Source organism: Chenopodium album, chromosome 1, assembly GCF_948465745.1.
Source record: "Chenopodium album chromosome 1, dcCheAlbu1.1, whole genome shotgun sequence".
NCBI classification, from domain to species: Eukaryota; Viridiplantae; Streptophyta; class Magnoliopsida; order Caryophyllales; family Amaranthaceae; genus Chenopodium; species Chenopodium album.
The window spans coordinates 82,671,028-82,676,672 of record NC_137834.1 but is presented as its reverse complement, the minus strand read 5'-3'; the positions used below and the strand labels follow the sequence as shown (position 1 = coordinate 82,676,672).

The 5,645-nt window shown below is 32.0% G+C and overlaps 1 long non-coding RNA gene across 1 annotated transcript; it reads left to right on the top strand.

Moving 5' to 3' along the window:
• The first annotated feature begins 2,965 nt into the window (after window positions 1-2,965).
• Window positions 2,966-5,129, top strand: LOC145617547 (uncharacterized). Its single transcript, XR_014107756.1, has 3 exons — window positions 2,966-3,107; window positions 3,518-3,575; window positions 4,948-5,129. It is a non-coding gene; the product is annotated as an uncharacterized LOC145617547 (long non-coding RNA).
• The last annotated feature ends 516 nt before the right edge of the window (window positions 5,130-5,645 follow it).

The window sequence follows — 5,645 nt, the reverse complement described above, 5'->3', positions numbered from 1 at the left end:
AATATTGTCAAACTCATGCATAAAAGATAGGTCTAATCTAGTCACAGAGCATTAAATCAATCAATAGGAAATTAATCTAGCATTGATAATCAAGAACAATAAATTACCCCTTCATACTATTTATTAGATCCCCATAAACCCTAGAAATTAAACTACTCACACATATTAAAAATTAAACTAATCAAAGTAATAAAATAAATCATGATGAAAGGAATAAAATAAATAACTAAGATTAAGGGAAGAGAAATCATTACCAAAATAAATCTGGAATTAATGAAAGAATTAAGAACAAAAGTTTAGAGAGAGATTAAGAGAAAGAGAACTAAGTAGAGAGAGAAAGTCTAAGAAAGAAGAGATACTAAAATCATATTACGTAGGAGTATTTATACTCCGTACAAAAATCCTAAACTAAAACAAATTAAAACGACGCTAATCGTCTCCTAAAAATACACGCGCCCGATCGGGCGAGGCACCGCCCGATCGGGCGCGCCTTTTTTCTCGCGCTGCTCTTCTCACTGCACCGCCCGATCGTGCTAAGCCTCGCACGATCGGGCGTGCCTTGGCTTGCTGCGCATCTTGCCCTTGCGTGCATCCGCCCGATCGGGCGTATGCTTGCCCGATCGGGCCCGGTCTTCTTCTTCGAGGCTTGGACTTCGATTGGGCTAGATTTCTCGGCCCAATCCGGATCTCCTCTTCGGGTCTTGAATACTCGGTCCAAACCTCGGTATTCCAAATACCGAGCCCTTAATCACCGGCTCGATGGCTCTAGCCGACCTTGGGCTTCAACGACGGTCGTGCTCCTCCAATGCTCGTAGTTGCTTCATAAAAATCCCGGGAAAATGCTCCAAAAGTGCAATTCCCTGCAAAACTCAACCAAAACTACGAAAACACTAGAAAACACATATTAGTAATAAAAGTGGCTCTAAAGAGCCAAAAACACTACTAATTATGACCAAGGGACGGGGGTAAAATACTATATAAAATAGACATATCACCACCCAATCCTCAAGCTTCTCAGAATCCGTTGGCTTCGCAATCGTGCCATCAACGAAACCAAACTTACGCTTAGCCTTAAGAGCCGTCCTCACAGCCCTAGCCCACTCATCATAATTATCACCCCTTAATTAAATCGGAGTGATGACATTACCTGGTCCGTCACTCGAACCTAGGTGGAAGGTCAAGTCGACCTTTGATTTTCCTCCATCGTCCCCTGGCATCTCTCAATCTCACGCAAAGGGAAAAAAAAATCAATTTATGAAAACCACACAAAGAACTCACAACAACGAACAGTATTTATGAAAAATAATGCTCAAGAGAAAAAAATTTGTGGATCTCACAAGGCTCTTGATACCATGCTAGAATAGATTGAATAATGTTCACTGTAAATTATATTCCTCATAAACGGCCTCATACAAATATATATAGACTAGGTTACTTGGAGGGCAAGACCAAAATAACCTAAAGATATTCACAAAATACTCTAAGATATATTTCCCAAATATTCACAATATTATCTTTCCTAATATCATCTCATAAAGTTGTTAATACTTTGAAAATGTAAACCTACAAATGAACCATAAATTTATCACTTTCTTAATCCCATTTACTACTACTTGTACATAAAAGTACTTATGTAGGCCCGTCTTTACTCTTTAGACATGTTTTTTCTCACACAGAGAACAGGGCCCCCAAAAATCAGGGGCCCATAATTTTTTTAAAAAAGAATCATAACCTTATATATTAACTTTCTTCCCCGACACCCTGTAAAATACCACCATTTTCAAACTAAAACCTAAAAATTCATCCTAAATCTTCGACTTTGCCTTTTAATTTCCAAAGCAAAATTAAATTGATTATGAAATTATAATTGAGGATTTTGCTTAAAAATATATTAGAAGGATGACACTTTTTAAATAAAAAGTTTTTGTTTGTTGTTTTATGGAATTACAATTAAACTTAGTAATATGAATATTTTAGCTCTATAATAATTTGTAGTACTGTACTAAAAAAAATAAAGCAATTTTATAATTATAATTTATATTGAAGGGTCCAATTTTAATAGTTAGAACAGGGCCACCAAATTTTCGGAGACGACCCTGTACTTATGGATTATACGTACCTATGCAAATATCATATAGTTTTAACTTAAAAAATTCCAAAATTTGAGGTGTAGTTAGTTACCTCTACATGTAATAATTATCGGTTATTCTTGTAAAGAACACCGTCCTAAAATCTATTGTAAAAATTAGTATTCACCACTACTTTGTTAAACACTGATATACTCAAACATAAATAACAAATATTTTGACATACTCAAACTACTAAGATCTACTTTGATGCAACCGTATGTAGTAGAACACAATACACCCTTAAATAACAAATATTTCGCACTACATATATTTTAATTCCCATACATGTTTGGGGCTTATGTAGAACCATAAAAGACTTTAATGTAGTCAAGATTAAATCGAGGTCTCGATCAGGTATATATCTCAAGACACGCACGATACCCCTCCCGTATATTTACCAATTACATAAACAAAATATTAATCCGTACTTAGTACATGTAAAGCATATTTGAACAAGCTAATAAGAACGAAGGGAAAACAACCGCCCCACGAAAGCAAATGCAAAGGCTCTAAACACAAAACAAGACAAAGGGCACGCAAGACAAAACCAACCCAAATGGTTTGATGATAACTTCTAAAAAGGAATTAATTGAATACAACTTTTGAGTTATATTGAAACTTACATTTGTTTTGGAACTCTCTCCATTTTGTGTTTTGTGTTTGTCTCTCTCTTGTTTGGCTTGTCCCCTTGCAATACCTAACCAACTTCTCCTACATTCCCTATTTCATGGATTTTTGTATTCTTTCTATATATATACACCCCCTTAAATCTACACAATATGTATTCTCATTTCCTAAACAAAACATAAACAACTTTCTAAGCTAGCTAATAAAATGAACAAGAAGCTTGTTCTTAATATAACTATCTTTTTGTGCTTTTTCTACTCTCTTTTGCTCAAACCTTGTACTTCTTTCCAACTTCATGGTGTTCATCCTTCTTTCACTTCACTTCCTAGGAAGCTCAACGCCGTGGAAAAGGTACGTACAAAGGTTATTGCATTGCATACATATACTCAATATGTACATCTTATTATCACTTATTACATACAAGCTAAGGGCGTATGCCTTTGCTACTTCATTAGTCATTGTGGCTCCTTATACATCAAAATAACTCTACTGCACCTAGAATGAAATTAAATTGTTACAAGTCTTAGGACGAATATCAATATATTTGATGTTGAGTATTATTTTGAATATTATACAACTTGCTCATGTATGTTCTAATGTACATCAATAATAATCTATCCATCAATTTTAATAACTCTGTATTTGAAAGTTTTTCTTTGTCATTTTTTTCTTCTTGGTGTAAAATTTCCAATGGAATATTTATTCTTTGCGTTAATTTTAGCCATATGTATGACCTTTTTATTTTTATTTTCAATAAGCAGGTTACTAAGACTAGTAAACATGTCGAGTCACATATGAAGGCAAAGAATGAAATTCTAGGTACGTAAGATTTTTATTTATTTATTTCTTTTTTACAGCGAAATTATTGTTGCAAAACTTTTAACATTGTTTAAAATTTCTGATCAAGTAGTCTGAAATGTAATGTCATACTTCGTACGTAGTATATATATTGTAAAAAAAATTAAGGTAATGTAGCAAAATTTATATGAGTATATTCATATTATCATATATCATATAATATATACAAGTATTTCTTTGTTAATTACATTATTACTTCGAATTATAGTTTACTTAGAGAGTGAAAATGATCAATGAAGATATTTATATTAAAACTAAATCTGTTATATGGATATGCATATCATGCATTTTCTTGAACGATAGTGATGTTTAATAAGATTGAGTAGCATATAAATGAACTACGTATATTAATATAAACTACAAATCAACAATGGCACATGGTTCTTTTTACCAAAACATATCCAATTAAATCGTTCTATATATATTATACATATATAATCTGCAACCGTGTTATTTTTGAATCGTTTCAATTTCTTTTACCGGTAATCAAACTTTGTAATAAAAGCAATGATATCTTAGGGGTTGTGAGAGAGTTGTATATAAATCTTCCGCATACTTTATAGCAAAGTTGAAGAAGCAATTAAATAGGTCGTCCGAGGTGGTTATATTTCCACCTTGTACTTACTTAACTAATTAATTATAAGTACTATGTAGCCTTTTTTTCTCTCCTACAAAAAGACATCACATCTGTTTCAAAATCTCCCAAAAGGGTGGTAGTTACTCCTACTTTTCTGGCTATTCATCATGCAATATAATACATCAATATTCAATGCTTGTATAAAAATTAATTTGACTTTTAATATAGTGCTTGATAAAACTTGATTTTAGGCCAACCTATATCATATTATTAGCAAAAACCCTTTTTTGTCGAGTTAATGGAAGTTTTCACTTATTTAGTTACAATAAAATAAAATAAAAGAAATTTGATTATATTTTATATTCAAAAAGTGGCACTTTACACAAATGCGTTTATGCGCATGCAAATAAGTATATCGATTAATGAACGTTAAATTATTATTTTTTTCTCTAACATGTACTTGTGTGTCCACTTAAACTTGTGTTCAAACATTATATATTGGAAATAGACGATTATTTTTTTTCTTCATTTTAGTATGGCAACTAGAAATTATTATATGTAGTACGTACTCTCTCTGTCCGTTTATTAGAGTCCTATTTCTCTTTATTATTATGTGAGTAATAAATATTTAAAATGAGATTCTAATAAAAGGACGGAGGGATGGAGTAGTATTTAGCAATGAGGTACGGTTTTTTTGTAGTTAGAAGCATATACAATCATGTATCTTATGATTAAAGTCATTTTCCTAACTTTCAGGTGAGTTGCAAAAGAAAGATGTAAATATGATGCAAATAACAGGAGATAAATGGAGAGAATGGGAAGAAGTTCATGACCCAACCGAGTTATTCACCATGGATTATCGGAGAGTCCGAAGAAGACGACCCATTCACAATAAATCCCTTCATCCATAAAACATGGCTAATTTTACGTTTGCATAATTTAGGGGAATGAATTAACCAAAAAAAAAAAAAAAAACTTAGACCAATATTTATTTTAATTAATATTAGGTCACAATTTTGGTAGAAGAAAAGACTATTGTAATTAGCAAAATAGGGGAGCTTGTCTTCGTAAAGCTTAGGTTAGAGCCGGCATTTTGGAAGATTAACTATATATATATGTTTACTATGTAATTCTATGTCGTTTAACTTTTCAGTACTAATAATATTATAATTAATTTTTTTAATTAGATGGTCTTAATCTTAACTTTATCATACGAATTAGTACTTCGTATTATCTTCCATAATGTATTATGTACATGTCAAAGTGGTCAAAGTCTTGGAATAAATAAAAATCGGAACTTTATAATGAATACTTATTTCCAATTAACGATTTTTCAATTAATCATGTCATTGTTAGTTAATTAACAGTTGTAGTTGTACGTTTGATCAAGGGAAATGGTTTCCGTTCGCACCACTTGGCCTGGTTTATTAGAAGTCGTGTTGGTTTTATATATG